The following is a 20451-nucleotide window of genomic DNA, read 5'->3' on the forward strand; positions in this document are numbered from 1 at the left end:
GAGTGTGTGTGTTGTGGGGGGAGTTATATGTGAAGGTGTGTGGAGCTGTGGGTGGGTGTGTGAGGTGTGGAGCCCAGGGAGGGGGGATCCCCACATAACCTGGCAGCAGGGGCGACATGTAGGGGGTGCACGTGCACCCTGAGCAGGGCGGTACCCCCCCTACAAAAAGGCACCTGAGGGCAGTCGCCGCTCGCCACCCCGCCACCGACAGTGCTGGCAGCATCTGTGGGAGGTCCACAATTGCCACTGGCTGACACTGCCGGCAGTGTCTGTTGGTGGCTGCCGACCCCTAGTTGGTACTTGCCACCCTCCCCACCCCTTCCTGCCACCGACAGTGCCGGTGGCGTCTGTGGGAGCTCCCACTTACTGCCGCTGCGCTCCTGCTGCTGTGGCCATGCTCATGCCCCCCCATCTGCTGGGGACATACGTTGTTCATGCCCGACAGGATGCAGGGTGCTGTGAGTCAGGAGTGAGGGGCAGCAGCAGGGCTTGGGGGGGCTGTGGCTTGGGAGTGAGGGGCAGACACACAAACACACACACAGACACATGCGCACAGACAGACAACTGCCCATGGCTCTGTTTCATGACTTGTCCCAGCCCCAGGGCCCCATTCACCGTAGTCTCTGCCCCACTCCCTCCCTCACTGTGGGGTCCGTGATATGCCCCCCCTTTCCTCTCCCCCTGCTGCTCCACAGACTTACCAGCTTGGCGCTCTCTACACATGCCAGAGGAAAAAATCCCCAAATTTGATCTCTCTGTCAGAAGATCTTGAGTCAGAGTTAATTTGACTTGGAAATCAGGAATCTTGTGATTTTTTTCAAAAGAGTTGGCGTTACTGTGGATGCGAGGGGGTCACCATCAGCCCCAAACAGCTAGAGTGGGATGAGGATTAGTTCCCACCCCTATGAGTAACAAACTCATTTTTAAAATACCAACATCCCACCTCCAATGATTTGTTACCTGAGCAGGGACCAAAATACCCCATGACACGTCCTCATGTCAGGACACCTGGCCAGCACCCCCCAGAGGAGTTGTGGACAGCTGGGCTCTCCTGTGATGGGAGCAGAGAGCAAAGCGCTTTCTGGGAATCACAAGGGGAAGGGGCAGCTGGTGCCAGGAGGGGCTCATAAACCCATTCGCATAGACTGATGGATGAGCAATGCAAAGCTTCTTGTTGCCAATCGCTTGTGGTCTTTATACACCTCACCCACACAAGCCAGAGACTGGGGCTGCTAGACTGCTGCAGGAGACAAATGCTGCCTTGCTTTGACTATAAGACCAAGTTTAACAGCACAATATTTCTGTTTTTACACTCAATGGGTATGAGGATGGGTAGCCATGCATTTGAAGGATAAAGGAAGGGGAATGGGGATCACCCTCAGAAATGTTTTCTATGGGTTATCAGAGGAGACGGATGGGATGTGGGGGTGAAGATTTTGATCACAAAAGTAGCACTATGGAAAGTCCGCTCCCTGTTAGCGCTACAGGGGTCATGCTTTTCCACAGTGGAGTGCTTGCAGTTAGGGATGCACGAGTTGGAGTTTTATAGAGACAGGGACGGGGATAAGACAGAAGGAAGGAATGCAAAGTTGTGGCAAGGGCTGGACTTCAGTGCGTTGTTCTAGCCCCGAGTAGGTATTGGCTAAGTCAAGGTAAGGCACTTCGTGCTGGAATGGGTGGGCAAGGGATTGTGTGTGGGATACGGAGGGGAGGGGGGCATTGCGCCTCGCAGTTTGCTTTCTGGTTTGGGTACTGGTGACTGAATATGAATATGTATGTAAGAAACAAGTTTATTTGTTGTTGGGTAATAGCTTTGTATTTTGTTGGCTGATACTAGCTATTGGGTATGTTAAGTGTATGCGATGTTGGTTATCCTGTTTTGTATTATGTAATCCTTGAAAATTTTATGTTGTATCTTCTTCTGTGAGGCCTCTGTTGAGGTCGTTTTAGACTGTCTGGCTTTGTTTGTTTTCTAATAAAATGTTAAAAATAAAATTCTTTTATAAATGGCCTGTGCCTTAAAATGAGGTAAAAATGGATACATAAATAAATGGCTTGCAAAAGCACCAGAGGCCTCTTTATTTGGCTTCCCCCCGCCCCTTTACATTGTGAAAATTTGGGTGCAAAGACCTGAGAGAAGATTTTAAGGTTGAGGGTTGGAGTGAAGGGAGGGGAGCAGATTCTGTCATTCTTGCAGGGAGGGGGAAATGGGTAAACCAGTGGGACAGCTTGGGTGGGCTCCATTCCCTCCTTCACCCATGCCTTTGGTGAAAGATGGGGCACCCTACTCCTTGCTTTGCCACCTCTGCCACAGTGAGCAGTGGGTTTGTGCACTCTCCCCCCTTCCATCTCCCTTCGGGGATCAGTGGGTGAGTGCATTCTCTCCCTTTCTGAGACCTGTGGTTCAGTCTGCTCCTCTTCCACCCCATACTCCCTGCCCCCACCTGCTCTTGCCCCATTTTGCCCTTTCCTGAAGCACCAGGCCTGGGAATGCAGGGGAGCCCCTGGTGCATGGGGGGCAGAGGTGGGGCTGTGGGCAGTTGACTTCAGATCCTTACACCCACTGGTTCTGAAACCTCTCAGAAACCAGTCTAAGCTTCCTTTCTTAACTCTTTCCTTGCATGTTTACATCAACTAACCATAGCATACATTTCCACCTTACCATGCTCATTTAACACTCTATTTCAACAGGATTCTGTTTTGTAATTCAATTTTTCTCATGAAAAGGCAAAATGTGAAGTAACCACAACCACTATAAACTATTATTGGTGCTTTCCAAAAACATGATAATCAGTCTTTGGCTTAGCTTAATACTGGGTGGGCTTTGACATACAGTGTATTTTATTTTACTCTGAAGTTGGAGGAGGGGCTTGAGACAATTACAACACAATAATATTTCTTCTAAAAAATGGCATGTGCCTGTGCACTTCGCTTTTCAAAACCCTCGATCCACCCATGCTCATAGACTTTCTCTTTTCATATTTCCTCTTGTCAGCTTCTCTCTTCTTTTCTTGCTTTTCTTTGCAATTGCATCCTGGTCCTTGGCGTTTTATTGCCACCTTCTAGTTTCACTTTCTTATCTCTCTGCATGCTTCATCCTAGCTTGATGCAGTCTCTTTCAGCTTGATCTTGCTCATTTCTTTTCCTACCTTCTTCTATCTTACTATTTCAACCCCAGTCCCTCTGGTATGCTGGGAAGACAGAAAAAAGGGCAAGGATTGCAATGGGAAGAAAATATGCCCCCTCTTCCCAAGGAAAGAGAAGAACAAAGAGAAAGAGAGAGAGAGATGCAGGGAAAATGGGTAGAGGAGAAAGAACATAAAATTAAATGAATACTTATTATACCCCAGGGTAAAATCTCCACTTATTGATGCTGACTACCTTCCACATGATCACTGCTCCGTTAGGCAGAGGTTTTCTTGAGCTGGAAATGAACAGTGAAGACACTAAATTCTGACCAGCCAGGAGATGACAGAGGGTGACCCAGGGGAGCTCCTCACAAATGTGGGCCCTTCTGACAAGCCCAGAAGTCAGGGAATGCCGGAGGACAATGACTTACACAAGGGGAGATGCTGCCAGAGAAGGGGCAAGAGCCACAGCAGAGGTTCTGAGGCCTGAGCTCAGGACTTCCAGGTGATAAAACTGATGTGCTGCTGACTGTGATGAAAAAGCTCCGCCAGATGGTGCTCTGACACTGCTATCTTGGGAGTTCCTGGTACCATGCAGCTCTGCTTCATTAGGACACAAAGAGGCAGCTAGTGGGAGAGAGCCAAACCCTGGCCCCTAGGGAAAAGCTCTGCTCTGTGAGGTAGCCATCATCACATTGAGGCACACATGGGTGGAGCAAGCCTGGCAGGGCCAGGGGGAGTGAGGGGTGATGCTCTGTGATGTCGTGGTTTCCCGAAGATGAGGGAGGGAGAAGGATGGGACATCAGATGGGGACTCAAATTGCTTAAACCAACCCCACCCAACCTGAGGAAAGAGAACAGCAAAAAGCAAAAGACGGGAAAGCAAAGCTAATATGAAGAAACAAAGCCCTCTGCCTGCCGATACCAGCCACAACCTGCACAAACACCACCACCCCTTTGCCAGCACATGCAAAAGTTTTTCTGGCTGGGAATCAAATAGGCTGCATCAGGAAACACAAAGTCCTAGCCAGCGGACCATTAGGGGAGAAGTAGTCACCTAACTTGTTTGTGCTGCATGGAGCTTTTCCCTGCATGGAGTGTCAGTAACACAGAGTAGGTACTCTTCTCTGATAGCCAGTCCTAATGTCAGTGTCTCAGTATGACATACAGATAGTATAAAGCAGGAAGAGGTAAGATAGTAGATAATGGTCATCTTGCTGAATCATGATGGCTTAAGAAGTAAAGTGGGGTTAGAAGAACCACTATTCTGAAGTGATGGTAACACTCCAGTAACTTGTAATCATTAAAGATCCCGTTACAGTGTTCAGTTTGAGGATTGGTAGCTGCAAATCCAACGCCTGGGTAAAGAACATGCTGAGGTAGAGATGCTGTATGCTTCTATGTAGGCACATTCTGCATGACCTTCTATGGCAAACCTGAATAAAACACACAATATGATAGTCATCACAAGGAATAACGGCCATAAGTTGTTGGAGGGTAGGTTTAGATTAGACATCCGTAAGAATTACTTCACAGTTAGGGTGGCTGGGTTCTGGAACCAGCTTCCCAGGGAAGTGGTGCCGGCTTCTACCCTGGCGGTGTTTAAGAAGAGGCTTGATGCCTAGCTGGCTGGAGCCATTTGAGCCCAGTTTTTCTCCTGCCCAGGTTGGGGGTCAGACTTGAAGATCTACAAGGTCCCTCCTGACCCGAACTCTATGGTTCTATGAATTTCCAGGGCATGTTCCTATATAAGGCAAAGCTTCTGCTGAAGTAGTTTTTAATTCATGTAATTACTTCATCCTCTTCAGGACTGAATTCAATTATCCAAGTTAATGTTTTGTGATAATATGCAATGCTTTCCTAACATCCATCCAATCATATGCAAGTAGGGCTGCAAGGGGCCTCACAAGGTCTTGTAATCCAGTCCCCTGCTCAAAGCAGGATTATTTCTGACTAAACCATCCCAGGCAAGTGTCTGTCCAACCTGTTTTTGAAAATTTCCAGGAATGGCAATTCTGCAACTTCTCTAGGTAGCCTGTCCCAATGCTTGACCTCACTCACAGTCAGCAAGTTCCTCCTAATCACCAACCTCAATTTTGTCTAAGCATCTAGCTCAGTGCTTCTCAAACGTTTCCTAAGCATGACCCCATTTCCCCAGTATGTTTCCCTTGCTTTATGCAAGTTCTGTATGTACAAATTCACTCTTATGCAATGACCCATTTTGTACCAAAAATTAGTTATATGCAAGGTAAATTAACTCTTATGTGATCAATGTGGTGGAAGCCTGCACTCAGATGTTTTGGACGTTGCATTGTGTGAATGATGCATCTCAGCAAAGTATAGTCTCTTGTGTAGATCTATGCTCATCACTCATCTGCGACATGCGTTTCTGTAGTTGCCATCCCCATTATGACAGTGCCCTGTGCTTGTGTGTACTGTCTGCTGTTTGCGAGTACCATAATTGTCTTGTAATAGTGGTAGAAACAGTTTCATAGTTGGTAGGGTTGGAAGGGACCTAAGCAAATCATCAAGTCTGACCCCCCGCCATGGCAGGAAAGAGTACTGGGGTCAAACGACCCCAGCAAGGTGTTCATCTAGCCTTGTCTTAAAGACCCCAAGGGTAGGAGCCAGCACCACTTTGCTTGGAAGTTGGTTTCAGATCCTAGCTGCCCCGACCGTGAAGTAGCGCCTCCTGATGTCTAGTCTGAATTTACCCTCTGCCAGCTTGTGACCGTTATTCCTGGTCACTCCTGGTAGTGCTCGGGGGAACAGGGACTCCCCCAATGCCTGCTGGTCCCCTCTGACTAGTTTGTAACAGGCCACTAGATCCCCCCTCAGCCTTCTCTTGTGGAGGCTGAACAGGTTCAGGTCCTGTAGCCTCTCCTCATAGGGCCTGCCCTGCTGTCCCCTGACCGTGCGAGTGGCCCTCCTCTGGACCCTCTGCATGTTGTCCACATCCCTCTTGAAGTGTGGCACGGAGAACGGGATGCAGTACTCCAGCTGCGGCCTGACCGGTGCTGCATAGAGGGGGAGGATCACCTCCTTGCACCTGCTTGAGATGCATCTGTAGATGCAGGACAAGGTATGGTTCACTTTCCTGACTGTGTCCCCACACTGACTGCATCCCTGCACTGCCTTCCTGACTACATCCCCAAACGGGTCTGGGGGTCAGTACAGCCAAGGTTTTGGAATGTATCCCTTTTTGTTACATTGTAAAATGGGTTCCCTTTCTGCGAAATAGAGTTATGTGCCATCTTCCAGGAACGCATGTACAGCATAAAGCAAGAGAAACTTGTATGGCTTCTCACTCCCAGCCTGCAGCCCCCCACCCCACCAGATGCCCCTCACTCCCTGTCCAAAGTCCCTCAGCTCTGCCAGTGCCCTTCACTCCCCATCCACAGCCCCCTGCACTCGCAAGCCCTGCCAGTGGGGCCCTGCAGCTGACAGCGCTACAGGTCCGGGGCCAGGGTCTCCAGCCCCTTGGCCCCCCAGCATTGCCTGAGCCCCGACTGCTGCCTGTGGGAGGTGGTGGCTGCTGCAGCCAAAGGTGCTCAGCTCCCCCCCACCTCCCTCTCCTCTCCTCCCGGCCTCCTCCCATGCAGGCAGCATGGCTGGAGTGGAGCACATTGGGGGTTGCAGTCTGCCTGCAGCAGGCTTGGGGCTCCCTGTCCTGCTGCCCTTCCCTGCAGGGCCTCTGTGCCCCAGCAGGCAGGGAGGGAAGCTTGGTGCTGCTGCCGGGAACCCCACAGTAGCTGTGATGCCATGGTGAGGTGCACCCTGCCCACCAGGAAGCAGTGGCAGTGGCACAGAGTTGTGCCCCCTGATGCTGCCAAGCGAGCCTGGGGTGCCTCGCCATGGTGGCATGGGGCTCCTGGCAGTGGCACTAAGCCTCCCACCTTGCTCTGTTGCAGAGGCCCTGAGGGGAGGGCAGCAGTGTGGGGAGCCCCGAGCCCACAGTGGCCAGCCCAAATCTGTCCCCCTTCCCATGCACAAATTTAGGGGGCATGTGTACCCCCATGCCTTCCTCTCCAAGAATGTGCAACCCATTTTTTATGGTTGTAACCCCAAATGGGGTCACAACCCCAATAGTGGGAACCGCTGATTTAGCTTCTCTTTTGCTGAAAACAGATATTGGCTTTGTGCAGCCATTACCATTTTTGTGGCAGCACAAAGCGAAAGCAAATAGACACCCATGCCCTTGTCACATCACAAATGCCTTTGTTTGTGGCTGCAGCAAAAGGTAGCAATAACTTGTGCTCCATTTTCCTGGTGGATATCTATTTTCTTAACAGCAGAAGAGCACAGGCAGCCCACAGTTTCCCATACCCTCCAGCTGCCTTGGGTAGGCACTTCTGGGGCTTGAGAGGCCTTGTTCTGCATACCTGGGAACTCCTGTGCCGGATTGGGCCCTTTAAACTCCAGGAGTTCCTGCCCAGGTTTCCTTACTTCCAGAGACATACTCTGGAGATTTCCAGGGGCATGTCTCTGTAAGTAGGGATCATTTCCACTGTTTTCCTCCATGATCAACAAGTAGGACAAAACGTGATGTAAGTTTCAGCCAGTGAAGTAGATTGGCTTTGCTGAGATGCATCTTGCCACATCTGATCTGCTTTATTTGGCAATGTCTATTTATACTCTAAGTAATCCTTAACCTGTTCTGCCATTACTCTAGGCCTGTGGTTTTTAATCTGTGGCCTGCGGACCCCTGGGGGTCCTCAGACTATGTCTAAATGGTCTGTGAAAGATGATTATGACTAATTAAAGTAGGTGAAACTGGAAGGATCATGGTGAATACCCACACTTACAATTCAAAGGGGTCTGCACCTCTATTCCAAATTTCCAAAGGGACCCACACCTCCATTTGAAATATTTTAGGAGGTCCACAAATGAAAACAGTTGAAAACCATTTCTGTACACTGTTTGACTCCTTCCCTATCTTTGCTGCCAACTGTGCTCATCAGCTGGTAGCCATTTGTGATGGCAGAAGTAAAGAAGTTACTAAATACTTTAGCCTTCTATGAATCATCTGCCGCATACTTTATGCATACTCAGCATACTTTAACCTTCTATGCATCAATCTGCTGCCCCGACCCCTTAGCCCGGGAAGTTTGCTGCTTCCCAGGGACCCGCATCCGTGACATTGCAGAGAAGATCCTTAAACTCCTCTGGCCCACAGACCACTATCCCATGCTCCTCATCCATGTGGGCACCAATGACATGGCTTGGAGTGCTCCTAGCCGGGTCATGAGGTGCTTCAGTGATTTGGGTGCGGGGCTAAAGGGTCTGGGGCACAGGTGGTGTTTTCTTCGATCCTCCCAGTCTCGGGCTATGGGCTGAGGAGGAATAGGAGGATCCATGTAGTGAACCAAAGACTGCGAAGCTAGGTGTCATCGGGAAGGCTTTGGTTTCCATGACCACAGCCCGCTCTTTGGAGGGAGAGGCAGCGAGCTGTTGGGAAGAGATGGCCTCCACCTCTCTCCATTGGGGAGGAGGCTCTTCTCAACTAGACTGGCTGACCTGCTCCACCGGGTTTTAAACTAAGCCTGCTGGGGTATGGGGGGACTACTGCCACTGCTGGCCCACTGAGTGGCCCTTGCAAAGCCAGCAGGCCAAGGCACATAAGGGATCACACCCCAGCCCCAGCCCTGGAACAAAATGTAGGCAAGGCAAGAGCCTCTAAGGGGACACTTGCATGTCTATACACAAATGCCACGAGCCTGGGTAATAAACAGGAGGAACTTGTTCTCCTGCTAAATGCAAATAACTACGATGTCATTTGGATAATGGAGACCTGGTGGGACTCCACCCATGACTGGACCATGGGTATAGACGGCTATACCTTGTACAGGAGGGATCGAGTGGACAAAAGGGGCGGGGACAAAGCTCTCTATGTCAAGGAAAGCTACACGTCCCTGCAAGCCGACACTGGCCCCCATGGTGGATGACTCGAGATGCTCTGGGTTAAAATCCGTGGGGAACATGGCGCAGGGGATACTATGGTGAGGGTCTATTACAGACCCCTACCCAGAGTCAAGACCTTGACCAGGAGTTCACCAGGGAATTGGTTTAGGCTGCACAATCCCAGTGTATGGTTGTCATGGGAGACTTTACCCAGATATCTCATGGGAGGAGCGCTCAGCCAAATCCGAGGGGTCGCAAAGCTTTCTCTCATGTGTGGATGACCTCTATCTGATGCAGGAAGTGTACGGGCTGACAAGAAGTAAAGCACTGCTCGACCTCGTACTGGCAACTGGGGATGACCTAATTGGCAACCTAACAATTGAAGGGAAGCTGGGTGACAGGGACCATGAACTGATCACTTTCACCATCTGCCGTAAAGCTGGCAAGTCAATCAGTTGTACAGAAGTCCTCGACTTCAGGAAAGCTGACTTTGACAAGCTCAGGAGGCTCGTCAGAGAGGCCCTAAAAGGCCACAGCCCAATGGAGAAGGGAGTTCAGGATGAGTGGTTGCTCCTCAAGGGAGCAATCCTGGATGTGCAAGCAAAGTCCATCCCGTCTCGAAGGAGAGGCAGCAGGAGGGCATAGCAGCCCCCTTGGTTCTCCAGGGAACTGGTGGACTTCCTGCATCTTAAAAGGAAGATCTACAAAGGATGGAGGACTGGAACTGTCACCAAAGAGGAATACTCTGCTCTGGTCTGGTCAGGTCCTGCAGGGAGCAAACCAGGAAAGCCAAGGCTGCGATGGAACTCCAGCTAGCTACAAATATCAAGGACAATAAAAAGTCCTTTTTCAGATATGTGGGGGGCCGGAGGACAAGTAAGGGCAACATTGGACCCCTGCTAAACCAGATGGGGCAACTGACAACCGATGCCCAGGAAAAAGCGAACTTGCTAAATGGGTACTTTGTGTCAGTTTTCCATCAGCCCCATGGGACAGCCCTGCCCACTATGGGTCAGGGAGGCCCGGGTGAGGGAGATTCCTTACCCTCCATTGAAGCTGACCTTGTGAAGGAACACCTTGACAGGCTGAATGCCTTCAAGTCAGCTGGCCCTGATGGGTTACACCCAAGGGTACTCAGGGAGCTGGCAAGCATCATAGCTCAGCCCCTGGCACAGATCTTTGAGAGTTCTTGGTGCTCTGGTGTAATGCCCGAAGATTGGAAGAAGGCCAATGTGGTGCCTATCTTCAAGAAAGGGAGGAAAGTAGATCTGGCAAAATACAGGCCCATGAGCCTGACCTCTATCCTGGGGAAAGTCTTGGAAAAGATTATCAAGGAGGCTATCCTTAACAGACTAGCTGAAGGCAATATCCTAAGGGATACCCAGCATGGGTTTGTTGTGGGTAGGTCTTGCTTGACCAATCTCATTTCCTTTTATGACCAGGTGACTTATCACCTGGACAAAGGGGAAGAGATTGACGTCATATACCTCAGCTTTAAAAAAGCCTTTGATCTGGTATCCCACGATCACCTCTTGGTTAAACTGGCTAGCTGCAGCCTTGATGTCACCACGATCAGCTGGCTGGGGAACTGGCTCCGTGGTAGGACCCAGAGGGTGGTGGTCAATGGAAGCCAACCATCTTGGTGTGCTGTGACCAGTGGGGTCCCTCAAGGCTCTGTCCTAGGGCCTGTACTGTTTAACATCTACATCAGTGATGTGGGCATTGGTGTCAGAGGCAGACTGGCCAAGTTCGCCCATGACACCAAACTCTGGGGTAAAGCATCCACACCTGAGGACAGGAGGGTGATCCAAGCAGATCTGGACAGATTCACTAAATGGGCGGACGAGAATCTGATGGTGTTCAACACCGAAAAATGCAAGGTTCTCCACCTTGGGAGGAAAAACCTGTACCGTGCATGTAGGCTTGGTAGTGCTATGCTGGTTAACTCTACAGATGAAAGGGACTTGGGGGTCATGGTTGACCACAAGATGAACATGAGCCTTCAGTGTGATTGCTGTGGCTAGTAAAGCGAGCAAAATGCTGGCGTGCATCCATAGATGCTTCTCAAGCAGATCCCGGGATGTCATTCTCCCATTGCACTCAGCCTTGGTGAGGCCGCAGCTGGAGTATTGCATCCAGTTTGGAATTCAAAAAGGATGTGGAGAAGCTTGAGAGGGTGCAGAGGAGAGCCACATGCATGATCAGAGGGCAGGAAAGCAGACCTTAGGATGAGAGGCTGAGAGCAATGGAGCTATTCAGCCTGGAAAAATGCAGGCTCTGGTGTGATCTGGTGGCCACCTATAAGGTTATCAGGGTGCTTATCAGGATCTGGGGGAACGGCTGTTCACCAGAGCCCCCCAAGGGATGACAAGATTGAATGGTCACAAACTGCACTGTGACCGGTTCAGGCTGGACATAAGAAAGAACTTCTTCACTGTCTGAGCCCCCCAGGTTTGGAACAGATTGCCACCTGAGGCGGTTCAAGCACCCACTTTGAACGCCTTCAAAACACATTCGGATGCTTATCTTGCTGGGATCCTATGATCCCTGCTGACTTCCTGCCCCTGGGGCAGGGGGCTAGACTTGATGATCCTCTGGGGTCCCTTCCAGCCCAAATGTCTATGAAATCTATAACTAGGTTGTCTTCTGCATTCTGTAAGGGATCTATGTGGGTTTTTTTCGGACTTCTTTTACTCATGACATACTGAGAGAATCCATTTTTATTGCTTTTTATGTCCTTTGCTAGTTGCAACTCAGATTGTGCCTCGGCCTTCCTATGTTTCTCTCTGCCTTCCTGTGTGATACTCTTATACAGTTGCCTAGTAATATGATCAAGTTTCCATGTTTTTAGGATTTCTTTTTTAGTTTCAGCCCATTGAGCAGAGTGTTGTTTAGCCAGACCAGTCAACTGTTGCATGTCCCATTCTTCCACTGCTTCAGGATAGCTTACTCCTGTGCCCTTAGAAGGGCCTCCTTAAAGCAGCAGCATAACAAGGTTGAGAGAGGGGGACACCTGCCAAGTTAGATGGAGCAACAGAATCATCTGCCATTCCCGCAGAGTCTGCACCCCAGCAGCACTGCCATGCTGGGAATTTCAAAACAGTCACCAGCTGCAGCTGCTGCTTCCACCCCTGCTACTACTTTACGAACAATAGCTGGGGCGAGCACAGCATGCACATAGGCAGTGGCAGCTCAGCTGGGACTGTGAAGCTTCTAGTTTGGGTAAGAATACTGCCTCCCACCCTTCTCAGAACACATGTGCTCCATCTCCTACTCTCTTGCCTTCAGATCTCATGCCCCCTATCCCCACCCTCAGATCCTCTGCCCCCCACCCCTGCCCTCAGACCCTGTTCCTCCCCCCACTCTAGGAACCCATGCCCCTTGTGAAACTCCCCACCCCCCGCCACTCTCAGAACCCATGTCCCCTTTTCCACCGGGTTTCCGAACTTCATGCCCTCCTTGCAGGATTTGCCCCAGGTGGCAACTTTGCTTGTTATGCCACTGCCTTAAAGTACATCCAGGTCTCCTGTACTCTTTTCCCTCAGACTTGCCTCCCAGGGGATCCTGCCTGAGTTAGGTGAAGTCTTCTGAAGTCTAGTGTCCTTATTCTGCTGCTCTCCTTCTTTCCTCCCCTTAGGATCTTGAACGCAATCATTTTATGGTCACTGTCATGCTAGTTAGCTTCCACCTTCCTTCTCAACCACTTCCCCGCTGCTAGTGAGCAGTGGGTTAAGAATAGCTTCCCCTAGTTGGCTTCTCTACCATCAGTATCAAAAAGTTATTTGCAACACTCCAGGAATTTGCTGGACTGCATGTGCACTGCTAGGTTTCCCTCCCAGCAGTTGTCTCAATAATTCAAGTCCCCCATGAGAACTGGAACTTAGAAGCTTCCATTTGTTGTTTAAAGAAGGCCTTGTTCACTAGGGCCGTGCGAAGCTTTGGTTGCTGATTCGATTTGGCAGAGATTTGGCCCAGTTTGGTGACTGAATCTCTGAATCTGAATTGAATCAGGAGACCCTTAAAGTTACTTTCTTAGGATCCTTAATACAGCATGTTTTCTCTGACAAAGCGGGCTGCAGCTTTCATGTCTATTAAATGATCAAGATGCCACTCATGATCCTTTAGCCTAGTGTAAACATAACCTTAAATATAAGCTTTAGGTTCTAGTCAACTTGATTCCTCAAGGATGTCATACTTTACTGCCATATTAACTTGGGTCTTGTTTTCAGCAGGAAAAAATGGTGGTTCTTAACTTAGATAACTAACATAGGGCACTTCCAGAAGTCATATTTCTCATGCGATGAGGCCCCCAATTTTTCGCTCTCCAGCCATAATGCAACAAATATTCACAGCTGCAGAGTGCTTTTTAAAATGGCCAATAGTCCAAAAATGTAACCCTTGTGTGATGGTTTCAGACAGGGGTGCTCTAAGGCAGAGCAGATTCCCTGAGAGGGTTAATTTGGGCAATTATGCTTGCATCTTATGCATCTTTGTGGACTGGACTGATGCTTGTGCAGGTTAGCACAAGCCTGGGCAGCAGGGGTGGGAAGAGGGTGGGAGGTAGGAACCTCCCCTGCCATCCCCCCCGCCTTCAGCTACCCTGCTGGATCTTGTGGAAAACCAGGCTGGGCCCATGAGGCTCCCCCCCTTACCCTCCCCGCTTGCGCCCCCCATGCGACTGGATTGCGGTACCAGAGGCTGCTACGCCTGGAGCTGTGGTTGGGGGGAATGGAAACTCTCTGGCTCCTGGATCTGGCTTGGCTCTCCCCAAGACCCCAGCAGAGGTAGCCAAGTTGGGCCCATGCTATGGGGGGGGGGGGCCTCCATTTCCCTGCCCTTCCCACCTAAGCTCTGGGCTGGGGTAGCTGGGGGGGCACTGTCACCTTTGCCACCATCAAAACGCTTATGCAGGGGGGTGATGGAGAAGGAAGCTCCCACTATCTCATGGGCCCAACCCAATTTCCCCCAGGATCCCAGCAGGGGTAGCTGTGGAGGGACACACTTGGCAAGGGGGCTCCATCCCTCCCCCCAGCCACTGATGACAGTTGCCAGCTGGCCGGGGTCAGGGGCTGGGAGAGGGTGCCTGCACTTGCGTACATGCCCGTAGTTAAAATCCTAGAGAAGATAAAGTGGTTTCAGCTTTCAGGAAAGTTACTAAGTCCTCCTAGTGCCTTTAATTTCTCCTGCTTATTTATGCAAAAACTGCAAATAGCTTCATCTTCTCTAGGAGTTCATAGTTAGTTACCATATTAGTTATCTTAAATTAAGAACACTCCTTTTTTCAAGTGAAGATTCAGCTTTAGAGACTTGTCCTTCATTTAAGGATGGACTCACATGCAGTTTTGTACCACTTTAACTATATAGCAGTGCAACACCTCGCCCACCCCCGGCCCCCGCATTGGATGCAGTTCTAAAGGTGTGTTTATGAGGATGGTTTATTTCTGCTCACCTACCAAATAAGTAATACTGATATAAGGATCTTTTATCACCAGTATAGCGGTGTCTGCTCTGGAGATTTGTATGGATTTAACTGTAATGGTTTCCTACCTGATTAGACTCAGCTCTGTACAATAATTTTCTATGGGGAAATCCTATTTCTGATTGTGTTTATTACTTCACTTAGTCTTCACACACCCACTTATTCATGAAAAAGTCAGAGGGAACATACTTGTCTGTTTGCAGCAGAGTGTTGTCCTCCCAGTAGAACTGGCCTTCTTTCTTGCGCAACCCAATCCAAGAGTCTTGCATCTGCAATCGCTTACTGAGAAAAAGCTAAACAAAACAACATTTATATTAACTTAAATTTCCTCACAAGAAATAAACACTTCTTGATTTCTCTCGGCTGTTCTACAGTGACCTCCATGTACATGATCTTGTTCCATAGTAAGAGAAAACTAAATAGCACTTGGCTAGTCCTCAGTCTGGGTCTATATAAATGATGCAGTCAAGGAGACTTCTACTTTGTCATAGGTGAGTTTCTTTAAGAGCAATGAAGACCAAAATGTTCCTATTGAGGTAACTTAAAATCAGGCAGTTATACTATGTTCGGGAGAAGAAGGGAAAAATTGGAAGTTGTGGGCAGAACTTTCCAGGACACAGAGCCAAGGGTTGTAGAGAACAGAAACTACAGCAAATGCAGCCTCCTCAGTCTCATCCACCTACCCCTTCAGCTCTGCCAGATCAGCTCTGGGGAGACTTTCCACCACATGGGCATGCAATCCTAGATATGAATTGGGTCTAATTGCTTTGTTAAAATGTGGATGCCTTTCTAAAACTCTAAGATGGCCAGATACAAATAGTAACAGCTATTGTAAAAATGTCCAGATAAACATATAGGAAGAAACAGAAACCCCATTCCTCCTGCCAAAATTCTGTTAAAAGGAATAAAAATAATGAGGCTTCTTTAAAAAAAAAACAAAAAAACAAGGCCTTACTTTAGGCTTACGTGGTTTCAGCGAGGCTGTCTGGATGTGGAAGAACTACTCTTCAGGCGTATCCCTGTTGGCCAGATTCATAAGATGCATTGCCACTCAAAAGCCTTGATTAGATTAGTTGGTTCAGGTATCGCTAGACGGATTATAGCAACTAACCCCCTGATGAAACTATGCTTTCCTGTTCAGGCAGTCTTCGACTTACAACATTTTGAGTTACAATGCTTTGTATTTACAACGTTTATAAATTGACACCCTGTTTCAACTTTCTGACCTCAGTTTTGACTTTACAAGGCTTGATCTGATGCCACGCCACACCAGCGAACAAGTTTGCTGCGTCACCCATCTCCCTGGAGAACATCTGTCCAAACTTCCTTGGACACTTTCTTTAAGAAAGCAGACAAGACTCCAGAAAAAACCTGCAGCCAAGACTCCCGAGAAAACTACAGTCAAAAAGTCCAAACAAGAGCCTTTCAAAAAGTCCAGCAAAGTCACCTCAAAGAAGTCTTTCCAAATCAATATGATTGCTATTTACAATATAAATACATTAGTGTAGCTATATTACTCATCTATAATTAATTGAGTACAAAATTCTGGCGTATTTTTGGTGAAAATACAGTATCAGGCCTTGGTTCAGGAACCAATCCTCCATTTATAACATTGTTTCCTATGGGAAAATCAGTTCCGAGTTACATTCCGACTCAAGACGTGGTTTTCAGGAACCAATTGTGTCATAAGTCCGAGGGCTGCCTGTACTTGGTGCTTGAAGTATGGAGATAGAGGCCTCCATCCTGATGCCTGGCCCTCTCCAAATGGCGCGAGATCTCTGGATTGTCTTTATTAACCTTGGGACACCTATAAGTTGGAAAGTCATGCCTTACACCTGCTATGGGAAGAGGCAGTCTGGTTCTTGCTACCCTAAATAGACAGATCAGTGAGAACTCAAGACAACATCACAGTCAAGGAGTTTTTCACTTCATCTGAACTCACCAGCTGACTTTTAGATGGGAAGCCATTGCCTAGTATGTACTTTACCATTCCCTAGTAATGAAACAAGTATGACCTAAAAGAAATTCCTGTGGGGACCCGGGCTTTCTAAGCATTTCTTCTTCCCTACCCTATATCTAAAGATAGAAGTTGATTTTTACAAGCAGATGATGATGGAAGATGCTAGGAGGACAATGTTTTCCAGGATTGGATTTTTTCAGTGATCTATCTATATCTTAATCTTGCACATTTGGACACGCATTGAATTTGTGCTGGCTTTGTTGAGGAAAAAGTAGAAAAGAAGATTCAGAGAATTAATAATAGGAGTGGCTTTCACATCTGGTTTGCAATTCAAATCCAAACAGCAAGGCAACATAGGCAAACCTGTATTGTTACTAAATAAATAGTGTGACCATTTGTCCTGGATTGGCTGGGACAGTCCTGAATTTTGGAGGCATCCACCTGCATGTGCCCAGCTCCTTACTCAGGAGCCACACATGCGGGCCAATTCCCACCAATCCAGGACTTCTGCTTCAGTTTTCTCTAGGAAGCCCAGTCAGTGGGTTGCTCCCTGGTCCAAACTCCACTGGGCTGTGAGCAAAGTTGCTTGTGCAATAGAGCTGGGGCTACAGTGTGCATGAGGAGCTGTGGGATTGGGGCACTGTGTGTGCGTGTGTCCACACAGTGTGTGCGTGCGTGTGTGTGCATGTGCTGCACTGTCCTGGTTGGCCCCGCTCTTAGAAGCTGTGGGTTCGGGGCTGTGTGTGTGTGCATGCATTTCCCCCCATCCTGGATTTCCCTCAAAATATGATGGGTATCTTTATATATAAAGCCACCCAATCTCTCAGACAGGCAGCCTGGTAATTTTCATGACTTGAATTCACAGGGTTTCTTCAAAGATTTTAAAGGACAAATGCTGGAAAAGAACATGGAGGCAGTGCAGGTACTGCAAGAAGAGAACAATACCTGATCATTTCTTCTATCCCCTTACCATTTCCGTTTGATTTTCAATCACCGCAAGGAAAGCTTTGTGCTCTGAACAGAAGGCCTGACTAGAGTCCCAGTCCTTCTCCTCTTCTGAGAGGTAATAGCATTTCTTTTTGAAATATAGCCAGTCCTCATGGCATGGCTCCCATGACTGGGGGAAGTAGTAATATTTCATAGCTGAAAGAGAAGTATGTGTCAGATTTCTTCTTGGTGTTATCTCCTAGTTCAGTTTCATTAATGCAACCACAACCAATTCAGAGATCAGCCCATCTGAAAGCAAGATTCACCCTGACTGTCAGAGAAGATGCCAGTCTAAATGAGAGAGAAGAATGTGCCTGGCCCTGTGTGCCTTTCAGTGTGAATGACTCTTAGCACCTGAGACCCATGGGAGGGCGCTTGTTGCTCGGCAAGCCTGGCTTTGAATGACATACCCAGATTTCAACTTTAGTGAAGATCTCACCTTGCACATGTATCACCATCCATCTGGGGCATAAGCTGGGATGGGGCCTTCATCACCATGTGCACAATTCCCCATCATTTCAGCTAGGCATAAGTTCTTTAGCTGGTAGTACTAACAGCTTCTTCTATAGGGACACTTTACTCAGTTACTGGACCTTTTTTGCAGGTGCAGCACTGTGGGGAGAGGAGGAGCTTGCAGGGAATGAAGCTGCCTCCCAACATCTGTGGCTAAAACCTCCTATTGCTCCAACTACTCCTCCCTCACCAACCTGGTTTTCCAGCCCCTACCTTCCCCCACCAATCAGCTATCCTCCTCCCTAACTCTAACTGGCAACTGCTTGACAGGTCAGCTGAGATCACTACATATCCACTTCCTAACAACCAGCCCCCTCCCCAGCACAAGTCCTCCACAATATCATGAATATTTGCATTTTTAACAAAGCTCAGTAAAGGAGGTAATACACATAAAGGAAAAATCACTCATTCTTTTTTCCATTTGCTTCAGTGTCTCAGTGATTAAGGAAAATATTTTGTTCAAGTGGCCCTGGAAGGAAACTTATACAGCAGTGAAGGACCTACCCACTAAATCATACAAGCTTCTCATTTCTGCTGCAGGCAGAGGGCAATCCTGGGCAAAGCAGAGTCTGATATGCTCTATGTGCCAAGGTAAGCCTCCATGGAAAGGGCTGTTGGGAGTAAGCCAGGCATGATAGCTTTAAACCTAATAGGAATCCAGTGACTCAAAAATAGCTCCATAGAGGATGCTAAGGGGTAGTGCAGCTTCATTTCCTACCCACAACTTGGGGTGGGGTGGCAAAATAGTTTCATAGTTTCTAGGGTCGGAAAGGACCTGAGTAGATCATCAAGTCCAACCCCCTGCCATGGCAGGAAAGAGTACTGGGGTCAAACGACCCCAGCAAGGTGTACATCTAACCTCCTCTTAAAGACCCCCAGGGTAGGAGCCAGCACCACTTCTCTTGGAAGTTGGTTCCAGATCCTAGCCGCCCTGACCGTGAAGTAGTGCCTCCTGATATCTAGCTTAAATCTACCCTTTGCCAGCTTGTGACTGTTATTCCTGGTCACTCCTGGCAATGCTCAGGGGAACAGGGACTCCCCCAATGCCTGCTGGTGCTCTCTGACTAGTTTGTAACAGGCCACTAGATCCCCCCTCAGCCTTCTCTTGTGGAGGCTGAACAGGTTCAGGTCCCGCAGCCTTTCCTCGTAGGGCCTGCCCTGCTGCCCCCTGATCATGCGAGTGGCCCTCCTCTGGACCCTCTCCATGCTCTCCACATCCCTCTTGAAGTGTGGCCCCAGAACTGGATGCAGTACTCCAGCTGCGGCCTGACCAGTGCCGCATAGAGGGGATGCCCCTCAGTTTCCAGTGAGGTAAGGGCCTGTAGGGCTGGCTTTCACTGTCACAGAGTGTGTAGAAATACAACACAGAATCTATTGAGGAAAGGAACCCGGACAGTGAAATGAAGAACAAAAAAGTAAGTGTTTGGCTGAATCCTTTGACTTAAATTCATAGGCAATGCATAGGCAGTGGATAGGGGTGCACCCCCTGACAGCAGTGTTCCCCACTTAGGCAACAGGCAGGGGCGGCAGGTGGGAGTGCTGGGGCCCCCCTGACAGTGCCGGCTGTGAAGTGGGGGTGCCACGAGAAGTGCCACTGGCACTTCCAGGCGCACCCCTGGAACTTCTGGGCCCCACCCCCGGATCCAGATGCCAATGGCCACCTGCTGAATGCAGATGCTTCCTGCAGATGCTGCTGGCACTGTTGGTGGTGGGGGGTGGTGACAAGTGCTGACCAAGGATCAGTGACTACCCATAGCCGCTGCCAGCAGCATCAGTGGCAGCCTGTGGGGGTCTCGGACCACCTGCAGACGCCGCCAGCGGTGTTGGTGGTAGGGTAGTAGGGCAAGCAGTGACTGCCCGCAGGCACTGCTGATACTGTCTTTTTGGAAGGGGTGCACTGCCACGCTCAGGCAGTGCACATTCACCAACGTGCACCCCCTACGCGTCGCCCCTGTTTATCACTGTTGGAGTGTTTGACCTCTGCAGCCCTGATGCATGGTATGGAGGTGAAACAGATGTCAAATAACAAGCAAAGATTTCACATGCTTACTTATGATGATCACCAGTATAATGACCAATATTCCCACGGTTCCAGCAATGTACTTTGGATGTGAGACACGGTCCTGAAAAGATGAAGATCATTCAAGGCTTCAGTGCATAGGTATCAACTTCAGGTTTTGAGCTCTGACGGCTAGAGTCAAGTTATATTCCAAGAGGGAGAGGAAAGAGAGCTTTGTATCTCACTTATTTCACTGTAAATCTGGAGCAATCCCATTGAAGTCAGAGACTTTCCTTTGGACTATATAATTGGGATCAGAATTTGCCTAATTTTTACCTAGAAGCTTTACCAGTGGCTACCAAAGACATTCAGCAGCCACATGTACACACCTGAAAATCAAACTGGTCATCTTGCATAGCTCAGATAGCATCATTTGAGACAGAGGGCAGTGTCACATTCTGGAAGAAATGTCACTCCCAGGGAT

At 48.9% G+C, this 20451-nt stretch overlaps 1 long non-coding RNA gene across 1 annotated transcript; it reads right to left on the bottom strand.

Annotated features, from left to right (window-relative positions):
• Positions 1 to 2227: 2227 nt before the first annotated feature.
• On the bottom strand, positions 2228 to 20094 carry LOC149866585 (uncharacterized). The gene is made up of 4 exons (XR_016441928.1): positions 20019 to 20094; positions 17439 to 17611; positions 14698 to 14801; positions 2228 to 4564 (listed from the first exon to the last, which is right to left on the bottom strand). It is a non-coding gene; the product is annotated as an uncharacterized LOC149866585 (long non-coding RNA).
• Between the last annotated feature and the right edge of the window lie 357 nt (positions 20095 to 20451).

The sequence above is a fragment of the Crocodylus siamensis genome, chromosome 4, assembly GCF_052110815.1.
Source record: "Crocodylus siamensis isolate JL-2025a chromosome 4, ASM5211081v1, whole genome shotgun sequence".
NCBI classification, from domain to species: Eukaryota; Metazoa; Chordata; order Crocodylia; family Crocodylidae; genus Crocodylus; species Crocodylus siamensis.